Source organism: Protopterus annectens, chromosome 6.part0 (genome assembly GCF_019279795.1).
Source record: "Protopterus annectens isolate FY-2018-M chromosome 6.part0, PAN1.0, whole genome shotgun sequence".
Classification (NCBI taxonomy): Eukaryota; Metazoa; Chordata; order Ceratodontiformes; family Protopteridae; genus Protopterus; species Protopterus annectens.
This window is the reverse complement of record NC_056737.1, coordinates 1,661,780,751-1,661,794,548: the sequence shown is the minus strand read 5'-3', so window position 1 is coordinate 1,661,794,548 and position 13,798 is coordinate 1,661,780,751.

Below are 13,798 nucleotides of genomic sequence, written 5' to 3'. Positions count from 1 at the left end.
CACTCTAATAAACAGTTTTTAACTGTATTATAATTCAAGCAATCAGTATTAGAGAATTTAGAAACAGCAGTTACAGTTTTACCATGTAGTAAGGGGGTCAGGAACTGTACCCAAAGCCTTTGGTCAACATTATACTGCTTACAGACCCTTTCAAACATATAAATAAAACTATAAAAATGATAACCCTCTGTAAATTGTGGAAGACATTTACTGACTTTATTGCTTCTGGGGTTTGGTTACTCCCTTCCCCATTATCTCCGTGACCCTGGATAAGAGTCAGCATCTCCTTTTCATGTTGCCTCTGCCTCTCATTCTCTTCGACTTCCAGACATCCCAGTCTCTCTGCTGATTTTAATTGCATGTTTCTGTTTTTCCTTTTCTTCAGCCTCCAAATGCCAGTTTCTCATTTTTGTCAGCCTCTAAACACCACAGTTTCTCATTTTCTTCAGGCTTTAAACACCACAGTCTCTCTGCTGATTTTGTTTCCAAATGTTTGGCCTCCAGTTCAAGTCTCTTTAATTCCAGATGGATTTTTAAGTCCTCTGTGGAAAGGTTGAAATGTCCATTTTCTGAGAGCTGTACATTCCCAAGGCCAGTCTTATTGTATTCCTGGTTGCTGGTCTGTGATGCAGCTGTGGTTAAGGCTGCAATAATTTCTGCTTTAGTCAGGTTGGCATACACCAGTCCTTTGTCTTGGCACATCTCAACCAACTGACTCTTTGTCAGCTTGCCATACTCCTCTGCTTACATCCTTGCCTGCTCTCCCCGGCTAACTAAGCTAACAGAAAATAAATAAACTACTGTGATATTAAACTTTGAATGTCTACCATGTGGCTGCTTGAGAGTACAAACACCTTATTTAGTGACCACTGTTTCCAGGCTACATGAGTTCAATATCCACACCAGTGAATCCCAGTATGTGATCTGGTGATCCGACCACTGCCAATCAATAATGTGACAACCCCCACCACTGGACCAGTCATCAAGGAGTGTCAATCCTCACCAATGCCAACAGTGGAGGACATACACTGAGAGGATAACTACACACACACACACACACACACACACACACACAGTACTTCCATATGCAGCTCTCTGCATCAAGTGCAATTTCCCTTAAGAGCACACAGAGACCACAGTCAGTCTGGGGCTGGTGTCTCCCTCTTTCTCCAGATCTCAAGTAAGACTCCCCACTGGCAAAGTTATAGAGTTGAGATCTCAACTGAGTGGCCAAGCCAAGACCTCCAGCACCCTCTCTGTCCAACCAGTGCTTTGTGTCCCTGCCCAAGTAGCTGACACACATATTCTTTGAGGTTTGATTTACACACACACACACACACACACACACACACACACACACACACACACACCTAGGAAAGGCTGGCACAGGTTTACTAGCTATGCCCCCTTCTGCCCAGACTATAAGGTAGTTATCACTGCCACCAGCCAACTCCTTATCAGCTAATTTAAGGCCCTTAATAAAGGGTGTCCAATCTTACTGTGTAATATTAATATTAATACAAATTGTAGTTTGACCAACAGCAGGGCTATTAGGAGAGGCCCACACTGTGTCACCAAATAATATGCAAGTACTCTCAAAACGTAAATATCTCTAGATAGATCAGCCACAATGAAATGTTTAAATATACTTAATAATAAATAATAAAAGAACATGAAAATGCTCAGTATATAATCACTGTGACATCAACGTTCAAAATCACAGGAAATATTTAAAACAACATTGCAGGACAGTCTCAAATAAATAAAGAAAGAAAAATATCTAAACTAAGCTTTGCTATATTTCTGAATATATCTAAGAGAGTTACTATGCCCTAGAAACATACTTACAGAGCAAGACAGATGTGGTGAATGGTTCTTGTCAGGTCCAAGACAGAATACAGAATGCACTATCTCTGTCAGAGAGTTCTCAAATAAATATCTCAAACATTACTGCTGGGATAGCTTTCAGAATGAAATAATTTCTTGTCATCTGACTCTATCCCAGGTGAAACTCCCACTGCTGGAAGCTGGCAGTCTTTAGCATCTACCTGTGAAAATACATAGACCTCAGATCTTTGACAGATGCTGGAAGTCATAAAACAATTGCATTCCTTCATACTTTCAGAGGTGGTAATTAGTTCACTTGGAAGACAACACAGAAAGCTCCCTAGTATAGACATTATGTCTCTGGCCTAGTCTTTGAAGTAATTTAATTTCAGATATTTTTTTATGTTAACCTCCTATATTTCAGTTTCCACTGTTATAATGTATAGAAACAGTTACAATAGTGCATGTACATTTATGTTCTACTTCAGTCGGGCACACTGTGGTTACACTTTAAGCCCAAGCACTTTAGAAAATACCTTTTTAACACACAGTGCTGTACCAGCAGTTTGATATACACATGACATACATTTCTCATACATTTGTAACACAGGCATCTTATATAGATCATGTTGATATTTATAAATGACATATAATTATTTACAAAATTCCAGATAGCTGTGCTGGCAATATCTCCTTTCATGACACATGTTAATAGCTTCAAGTATCTGGGAGAAGTGTTTTTTTTTCACACTGAGCTAATCGAAGGAAGGACACTGAAGAAACTCGGAGCTATAATATATAACATTAAGTATCCTGTTTTTTGTTTATTTTGTTCTTTATTTCTTTGTTATTTATCGCACTTTGTGTACTGTGTATTTTTCTAGCTAGTTTCACTGTGTGTGAGGTATTAACTGGAAATTGCCCACTTTTATTAAGCATCTGTTGGGTTGTTTGTTTCTAATAACGTGTTGCAGTTAAACTCTTTTTTTCTAGAGGTTCCTTTAGCTGTTTAAAACTTTCATTTAAAGGCTCACTGCTGCGTTTCAGCTGTGAGAAACATTACTGCAGTTTGTTCTAAGTAGTGGGGATATTTGTAGCATTTCCATATTCAGGCTTGTATTTGGGCCTAGTGTTTGTGGAGGCTGTGTGTCTGAGCACATATTCAGGGACATCTTGGTTTAGCCAAGGCCATCAGGCATTTCAGTGAGAGAGAATTGGTTGAGGTCATTGGCTGACTGAGGTCACCTGGACTACAGCTTAGACTAAGCACCTCATTGGTTCTTTTGAAATTTCTTTCTTAAAAGCTGTCTCAGGTTTCAACCTTCTGTTACCTAAAAAGTTCAGTTGTGAAAAAAAAATTTATCTGCTTTTACTGTATTTGTGTTTCTTCCTACTTTATTTTGCTTTTGCATCATCTTAAAAGTACTCAATTGTATTTATTACTGCTTGGTGTAACTCATTCTAAGCCTTTTAGTTTAAGCACTTGGGCTTCAGACCAGTTGTTTTACATTAAGAAGGTTTGTGGTCTGCACTGTAGTGGCAGAACAGGTAGCTTACATCCTTCTAAGTTGGGAACTGCTGATTGAGGGCTCAGTGTCTGTTATTCTAAAAGTGTATTAATTCTGGTTTAAGCACTTGGGCTTCAGGCCAGTTATTTTACATTAAGAGGGTTTGTAGTCTGCACTCTTGTGGGAGGAGAGGCTGGACTCTGCCCTTCTGAGCTGGGAATTTCTGGTTAAAGGCTTATAGTGCCTGCATATTTGAACTGCTTCTTACTGAAATTGGTACACCTTGTTTGCTGTAGCATAGACTAGATCCAGGCCTGCTGAATCTAGCTTTGTTTGTATAACTTGAGCACTAATTCAGGCATTCTTTAAAGTATTCAATTGTATTTATTACTGCTTGGTAGTAACTTGATTAAAGTGTAGCTATCATTCTAAGTCTTTTGGATTAAGCACGGGCTTTAGACCAGTTGTTTTACATTAGGAAGGTTTGTGGCCTGCACTGTGGTGGCAGGACAGGTAGCTTACATCCTTCTTAGACCAGTTGTTTTACATTAGGAAGGTTTGTGGCCTGCACTGTGGTGGCAGGACAGGTAGCTTACATCCTTCTAAGTTGGGAACTGCTGATTGAGGGCTCAGTGTCTGTTATTCTAAAAGTGTATTAGTTCTGGTTTAAGCACTTGGGCTTCAGGCCAGTTATTTTACATTAAGAAGGTTCGTGGTCTGCACTCTTGTGGGAGGAGAGGCTGGACTCTGCCCTTCTGAGCTGGGAATTTCTGGTTAAAGGCTTATAGTGCCTGCATATTTGAACGGTTTCTTACTGAAATTGGTACACCTTGTTTGCTGTAGCATAGACTAGATCCAGGCCTGCTGAATCTAGCTTTGTTTACATGCTTGTTGTTTGTTTGCTTGTTATTTCCCTGAAACACTAATTCCACCTAAAACGTGGCTTTTCAGCGCTTCTGTGGATCCCTAGTGATATCTGCATTGCTTACTGTACTTATTTTCTTGTTTCACTTGAAAGAAAGTTACTGTTTGTCGTTTTTGCATTTAAGTTACCTGTAACACATTGCATTTAAGTTACCTGGCACTTGCTCACTAAAGCAATTATAAAAGTCAGCATTAAAAAATTAAAAGCACTACACCCTCACAAACTCCCCTTGAGTACCTTTTTCCCCATTGGTCCTTTTTTTAATTATAAAGGAATTCCCAATACTATTCTAGCATGTCCAAAGGTCAGTTGTCAATCTCTTCTCCGGTCCAGCTGGTGAATCTGGGAATCTTGAGGCAATGTTACAACTGCCTCATGTACACAGACAACCCTCTCCTCCTCCCAACAAATTCCAACACATGTGAGAGATGCAAACATATAGCCAAACTGGAGGCTAAGCTCTCTCAGCTCAGTACTGGTGTAACCAGTCAGGAGGAGAAGGAAAATACACTCACTACAATTCCAGTCTCACATAGACCAACCACGACAGCAAACCAAACACATAAACACACAAAAACATACTCGGAGGCTCTAAATAAAAATCTGCCTAAGCAGCAGAGACCTCCAAAGCAGACACCCAAGCAACCACTACCCCAAAACAAAACACGTGCAACACATAGCTCACAAAGCCAGTGTGCTGAACAGTCACAGCCCTTAAGGCTAAACAACACACCTGATACACTTGTAATAGGTGACTCTATCGTCAGGCACACTGATGTCCCGCTCACCCGGCTGAACAAGGAGAAGGTCACAGTGAGCTGCCTGTCGGGCGCTAGGATCCGCCACATAACACAAGCATTCAGGTCACTCCAAGGCAAGTATACATATGACTCAGTCATTGTCCATGCTGGTGTGAATGACCTGAGATGTACCTCCCTGGACTACATGAAAAGAGACATAGAGGAGCTCTCTGAGCATGTAGCCCAGGCCGGTATGACCCTGACCTTGAGTAGCATCTTACCCTCACCAAAAATGATGCCACAATATGAAGACAAGATGATCAATTTCAACAATTGGCTTAAGTATTGGTGTCATTCAAAGGGGATCCAATGCCTGTCAGCCTGGGATGACATGCTCGACAAGCCACAATGCTTCTCTAGGGACGGCTTGCATCTGTCACCCCTGGGCTTTCGGATATTAGCAAAGGCTCTTGCTACCCCCATAGTGCCTTTTTTAGGCAAGGCTCAAAAGACAAACCCACCTCCATAGGTATCACAAGGGATAAGAAACTAAGAGTAATGCTACTCAATGCCAGAAGTCTAAACCTCAAGATGCACGCACTCAAAACTCTCCTTAGCATAGAGAACATCGATATCTGTGCAGTAACAGAAACCTGGTTCAAGGCTCCCGAGAGCACCCCAGCACTACCAGGTTATACCTCATACCATTATTTTCGGCCCCAAAACTTGGACCGAACCACAAAAGGAGGGGAAGTATCAATATTCGTCAAAGATATCCACACCTCCAGGTTGGTGGCACAGCACAAAGCATCAGAGACTATCCATGTGCAACTAACATTGGGTAAAACTGCCTTCCAGTTTATAGCCTGCTACAGACCACCCTCCCAAACCCAGGAACCCCACTCGGCCTTCCTGAGAACACTGGAAAATATGAAGGTCTCTCCAAACACCATTATATTGGACGACTTCAACTACCCAAACATAGACTGGGAGCATTACTCTAGCTCCAACACCCTAGCCCAAAGGTTCCTAGAATTTATAAACTCAAATGCTATGGAACAACTTGTTACCACTCCCACAAGAGGGGAAAATGTACTGGACCTGATCATCACCAACATGGGGACTCTATGCTCCAGACCAGAAGTATATCCCTCACTGGTAAGATCAGACCATAAACAAATCTCACTGGATATTCACATCCCGACCCCAACCCCTGCCCAGAAAACCACAGTGAAAAACTTCTCTAAAGCAAACTTCACACTCCTCAAAACTGAGGTGGAATCATTCAAAGCCCCCAGGCCTGTGGAAAATACGTCCCAGACCGCAGAATCCTTTATAAACGCATTCTATGAACACCTTCAGGAATGCATGAATCATGCAATCCCAAATAAAACCAAGACCCAATCCTCCAATGGCAGACGTCCTGTCTGGTGGACCCCAGCCATAAACAAACTATACAATAGAAGGAGGAAGCTACTACATGATAGAGCAAAATCCCAAAAAGGGAAGGCCTCTCTGATCAGTATTAGCAAAAAACTATGGGCACTCATAAAATCGTCTAAGGCCAGCTTCGAGAGAAAAATTGCACAGGACACTAAGGATAATCACAAGGCTTTCTTTAGTTATGTTAGGAACCTGGGTGGGAATTCCCAGATATGCTCAGAATTAGTCCAAAATGACAAAAAATACAACAAACCCACAGACATTGCCAACATCCTAGCTGACAGGTTCAGTGCAAACTCCCCCCCCCCCACCAAAAGGCAAATATCTATCCCAGCAGAGTGCTGCCCCCCCTGACATCTCAGATGCTCAGGTAAGAGCCGCCCTCTCCAAAGCAAAAAACACAGCATCAATGGGACCAGATGGTGTCCCAGACTGCGTCCTACATGAACTCCAAGAAGAGCTAAACCCAAACATAAAACTACTGTTCAATCTCAGCCTTAATACAGGATATGTACCCAAAGAGTGGCGTACAGCAACAGTGGTCCCTCTCCACAAAGGTGGTGCCTCAACGGATCCTGGAAACTATTGCCCCATAGGCCTGACTAACTTGGTCTGCAAAGCTATGGAACGGATCATCATGGACCTCATAAATAAAGATATTGGGGACCTACAGACACTGGATCCTACCCAGTTTGGCTTTGTTAAGGGCAGATCCTGCCTCTTAAACCTGGTCGATTTCTTTGAAACAGTCACCAAGGCCATTGATGAGGGGAAGGTGGTCCACACAGCCTACCTGGACCTCGCAAAAGCCTTCGATAAAATACCCCACTCGGGCATTATAGATAAGCTCACCAGCTTAAATATAAACCCCTATGTCACTAGATGGGTTGCAAACTGGCTCAAGGACAGAACCCACATGGTTAGAATTGCTGGAGATATGTCAGACTCCAAACCAGTTACAAGTGGCGTCCCACAAGGCTCAGTCCTGGGACCTCTCTTGTTCGGTATATATTTCTCGGAGGTACAGGCCAACATGGAAGGACTGTGGCTGACCAAGTTTGCAGATGACTGCAAACTGGGTGCCATAATCGACTCTCCAGCCAACACAAACATCTTCCAAAAGGGCCTCACAGAAACAGACAACTGGTGCCAGAGCCATGGCCCTCAAGCTAAATGCCAAAAAGTGTATAGTCATCCCCCTTTGGCAAAAACAAAGTGCCCACAAATTACCACATAGGTGGTAATCCATTAAGTACAGAAGAAGTAATTAGGGATCTGGGGACCCAAGTTGATAGCAATCTCTTATTTGACAACCATGTGGCCAAAGTGGTTAGAAAAACATTTTATGCAGCCCACCTAATCATGAAGGGAATCACATCTAGATCAGGGGAGGTCATCGTGCCTCTTTACTCATCCCTCATCAGGCCCATAATTGAGTACAATGCCCCTTTTGGGATGTACCTTACCAGACACCTGCAGCAACTGGAAAGACCCCAAAAGTACCTCACCAAGAGGATCAAAGGGCTCAAACAGATGCCATATGCTGCCCGGTTAAAGAAACTCCAGCTCTACTCAGTGGCATACTGCCTGCTCAGAGGTGATCTATGCCTGATGTATAAAGCCATGTCCAACCCGGAATTAATGGACATGCTGCACCTCAGAAAATCCAAATCCCATCGAGCTACGTGCTTGAGAGACTTGAACCTCAGCACTGAAATAAATAGGACATGCTGGAGGGACAGATTCATAACCCAGAGGCTCCCTTCACTCTGGAATAAAATCCCAGTCCTGGTTAGGCAGAGTCACTCATTGACTCTCTTCAAAAGGAATGTTGATGAGTGGATGGGAGATCGTAGGTTTACCCCAGGTATCACGTCTGTGTCACTGTTAGACAGAGGCACAGTATACTAACCTCGAAAAAGGGCATAGCAAAATTAATTTAAAATGGGTGGCAAAAGCCAAATACACTCTGGCTAGGCTTATAAATGCCCTAGGGCAGATAGCCTAGTATGAACCTATGAAGGAGATGGGAAGTCTGAATGAGGATGCCAAAGCTAGAATCGGAGGTGCTGAAGCTAAATGGTGTAGAGTGTCAGGGACAGTGAATGACAAAATAATGCTAAAGAAGCATAAAAGTAAGGTGTACAAAACAGTGGTGCGACCAGTGCTTCTTTATGGTACAGAAACCTGGACAGTAATGGCAGAGCAGTTGAAGAAGCTAGAGTTAACAGAGATGAAGTGCCTGAGACAGGTGGTAGGATGCACACTGTGAGACCAACAAAGGAATGAAGACATAAGAGCAGAAGCCAAAAAGTAGCTCCAATTGCAGAAAATGTAAAAGAGAGAAGATTATAGTGGTTCGGGCACATGTATTGGAAAGCAGATCTGGTGAAGATTTGGGACAGACAGGAAGAAGGCAAGAGGAAACAAGGGCTACTAGCAAAGAAATGGATGGATTGTGAGAAAGACTTGTGACAGTCGAGCACGGCGGTCGAGGAAGGTCAAGGAAGGTAGGAGACTGGGACTGAACTGGAAGAGATGGCAACAAGTGACACAATACCCTGACCCCATATACAAAATGGGAAAAAGAGGTTGATGGCGATGATGATGAGCCAGGTGTGCATTGTCATAGTAATGCTTGTCCTGGTGACTCTGGCTGTTCCATCAGCTACATTAAAAATAACGCTCAGGAAAAGTAAACTAATATTCTGCATTGTTGCTATCTGTAATGAAATCTATAGCACAGCATTATTGGCAGATAACCTTTTCAGTAAGTCTAAGAGCTCTTCCTGAATTCAGGTCATAAGTGTCAAGTAGTTGACACCCAGAAAGCAAAAGTGCCTGATGCAAAGGCACATTTTGCCATACAGTCCCCAGCTCTGTAGTCTCTATTCAGAAGATGAACTACTGGACTCTCATCTAAGGCTTCCCTTTTTGTTGCTGTCTGTATCCCAAATGAGTCTGCAAGAAGGATTTCCTAGCTCTCTTAACCCAAAGGTAGACTTTTATGGTGGCTGGATGATCTTACCCTGATTTCTAAGCTTGTCTCAGCTATTGTGGATTCCTACCATGCCCATTTCATGACCAAATCCATGTGGTCTTTAGATGATCCCCAAGATGAGGAAGAGGTGGTTCAAATGGTCTGCAGCAGTATCTTATTTGGGAAAGGGGTCTACAAGACAAGACACCTTGTGCCTCAATAGTTTCAACATTTTCCCAAATTTGAGGTCCTCTGATTTGCAACTAGAGTAAGGGTCTTTGATGAAAATTCCAGTTGCCTTCTTTTACACTTCATCTTCCAAGCGACACCCTGAGCAGATTAACTCAAGTAATCTGAGGAAGGGTCTTTCTCAACGAGCAAGGTCTATGCATGCTTTTTAGAGCAACTCTCCAAGTCACAGGTTACAGATGCAAGGCTGAAAATTGAAGGGTGTCAGGGAGCAAAGCCAAGATAAAGGCTGCCTCTCCTGAAGCCATCCTGTAATCAGCTCTAATAACTTGTAAGCTGACCTTGTACCTATTGATACAGACATTACTGGCACAGACCACAATGTCGACACATAGGGTGTCAACATCACAAAAAAGGTGCCTATAAGCACTAAATTCTGACAGCACAACCAGCACATAAAGTAGTTTCAACACTGATGGGTTGAGCACCAAAGACTTCAACACCAAGAACAGTCCCTATGGGCACTGGAGCTGATCCAAACACTCAGGTCTTCACATCAAGTCCATAATGACTAGGGGTTCTCAACACTAAGGAGATCGGTGTTGAGATCACTAGAACCAAAGTGGTTGGTGCTAATGGAGACAACACAGGAAACATTCAGCTCTGATACTCCCAGTGTCAAAGCTGGGCCTGGGAAAGAAGCATAAGATGTGGAATGAAGCAGTCCTTCTCTGTCCAGCCTATATACATTGGGGGACTGCATCGTCTAGTTCCAGTCAGTATGGGCTGAATGGGTAATGACTGAATGAACTCAATGAAAGAGCTGTAGTAGGACAAGATACCAAATATCTGATCAACTCCCTCTCTAAGATTAAGCTGCCAATTCTCCTCCTTTGAGAGTGATCAGGACCAACAGAGAATTCTAGCTGGAAGGCCCCTGAAGGAGATGTCTGGGAGCTAGAAGGTGGAGTTTAAGCAATCTTCAACGTGGGAACCTCAATCATTGAAATTATAGGAGAGGTTTTCCACCTCTTTCTTTATTCCTTTCTTGTTTGTTGTTTCAAGTGCTCCAGCACTAGGTACATTACACACAAATCATGAATGTCTTTGGGTGGGATCTTGTGATCAAAACAGCCACATTTTCTACCACCCAAAGCCTTATCCTTGTCAATAACCATGTCTGAAAGAAGAACTTACAAATATACAGCCAGTCAAGCACAAAACAACAACAATAATAATAATCAACAATTTATCTATAATGCTAGTTAATACAGCCATAAAAAATAACAGAAAAAGAACCTTGCAAGAAGTTAGAATTTGCAGATAAACCACACAACCACAAGTAATATGTGAAAGAAACTATAAACTTGTAATGAGGTTAGCAACTAACAGCTGCAAAATGACAGTAAGGATTAGGCATAACTGTCTAACTAGGGAGCAGGAAAGTTATTCTAATGGAAGGATTAATGAAAAGGAACATCATCATCCAATATCTAAGCTAAAAATATGGTTACAAGACAATTTGGTTATTTTAGAAGTCAGAGAAAAAATTGAATATATGGCAGACTTACCATTCTGAGGAGCTCAAACATTCCAGATCATCATTTGAATGCTGAAAGTGGCAAAGGAGATCCAGAGTATAGAGGGCAGCAAAGGACACTATGGAAGTTATGGGAGGAGTTTGAACTTTGGTGGGAAATGTACAATCATCAAATCAATGCCATCTGAAGTGAACAGTCCATCAGTATTGAAGTGGACAGACAGGAAAATGTAAAATGTATTTACACACACACATGTAGAAGTCTTCAGTCCCCCAAAACTTTCCTCGTGGTAAGTTAGACATGCCACCACCCTAGATATTGGGCTAAGGAAACAATACACCAATTAACATGCCACTCTAGATTAGTAGCCAAATAACACTATAAAATATACCACCAGTAATGTGCGGAATAGCCTAGCATTTGAAGATGGATGCAGCAGTTTGACAACCTATAGTGTTAAATAATACTTCTTTTTCCAAAGACAATATTAATATATAGATAAATATCAGCTAAATGATCCTAAATTGAATAAAATTCTACTTTGAAAACAAAGAAATTAGTGTTGACACAGATTAAATAGGTACAGCTAAATATGTACAGGAAAGAACAGGAAGATAATTGCACAGACACAACACCTAAAAGGAAAATTCTAATATAAATAAACATCCTAACGCACTCTGGCTTAAAGTCAAGTTTCTATAATATTAAACAGTCAAACTGCAAAACAGCATTTTACACAGATGCTTTCACACCCACTTCTGCAGCAGGACTGACATTACACCCACTGATTTCAGCTCAATACTATGTTAGTTTATTATTATTATTACTATTATTATTTTCCACAAGAACCACTGGTAATTACATAACTTTTTCTCACATAAAGTTTTTCATAGCTTGTTGTTAACTGCTTATTACCTGGCTCTTTTTACAACTGTCAGCTCAGGGTTTCCAGACTGTCTACTTTATCCCCACTCCCCACAATAACAGGCAATCAATTAATTCTTTCCTAAGTCATAAGTATGTCTGCATGTTATCATTCAATTACTGCATTCTAATGCTACAGCTTTTAAACATATTTTGTTATTTTACACAAAGGAACAAATGCAATCCTGTCATTGTTATGATATTTTATAAAGCAATTTCATAGGGTAGTTCCTGTTGCAGATTTCACAGAGCTTATATATAGCCAACAAATGTGTTACAGTGTGAATTAAGAATAAAAAAGTACAGGCATTGCATTTTAAATCAGTTTCTCTAAACAAGCATCACAAACACTACAAATAACGTCAGCAAATATTCACCCAAGCACACATTAAGGAATGGAATTTCATCGAATACTCAACTGACATGACATCCTCAACTAAAAAAAACCTCAACAATTAATCATCTCACCTCTATGACACTCCCATGACTCTTGTTTTACATTACCTTGCCCCTCAGTAAAATTCTACCTAAATACTATAAACTATTCCAATAAGCTACTGAAAATTAACCTTATTATCTATGTTTATAGCAAATAAATCTCCCTTAACACTACTAACTTGTGAACACTAGTAATATAATTCTCATAGCAGTTCATATTTCCATTCTCCTTTAATCCCCAAACTCCCCCTGATAGACTACATATCTCTTTTTCTTCAGTTCTAATAATTGTTTTACAGAAAACAAACATCCAGCTCACCAACTTATGAATATTATGTATGCTATTTATTTACAAAATACTTAAATCTGCCTTTCACCCATACTTACAATAATTCCGCTATCCTTCCTCACAATTACAGACTATACAACCTATCTTTTACCACAAACAAAATCTCTCAAAAACTGCAAACAACTGGTATAGATCCATAAGCAAATACAATCCAAAAAACTGCAAGCTGCAAACTGGTATAAATCCACAGGTATTTTTTATTCTCTCTAATGCCTTGGTATAAAAACCTTCAAGGAGTTACAAAAATCACCATACAAGCAATGCTTTATATACAAAAAACACTCCATCATTATTCAATTAAACCCAGTGTTAATTAAATAATTAAATAAAATATTTCCAAATTACTTCTACATTAAACCCTAAAGGGGCCAGTGTATCATACTTTAAGATAAATAAAGACTCTTTATATGAGTTTTTCTTTTAATAAAATTTCATTCTCACTTTGAAGTTTAATCTGTTCTAAAATACTACCTTTTTGCAGTAAAAAATCGCTATTATGTTTATATCTAATATCCCTAATGTCTTCCGTACATCTAGCTGTAAATGATATTTTTGTTTCCCCAATGTAGAACAAATCACAAGGGCACCTCAAAGTGTAAACCACCCCCTTAGTATTACATGAAAATGCACCTTTTGGTGTAAATCTAATCTTATTAATATAGTCAAAAGAACATACTATTCGCTGATACACTCAATAATTTTTACAACTTATAGTTCCCATACACCTAGGGACAATACTTATATTCACAGTTGGTGAAACAAACCTTCCATGTATTAATATGTCCTTTAAGTTTCTTCCCCTCTTATAAGAAATTGAGGGTTGTTTTGGTAACATATTACACAAAACTTTATCGCTCACTAAAAAATTCCAGTAATATTTGGCCATGTTGCAAATCTCTTCACTTTTGATATTATAAGCAGAAACAAAATACAT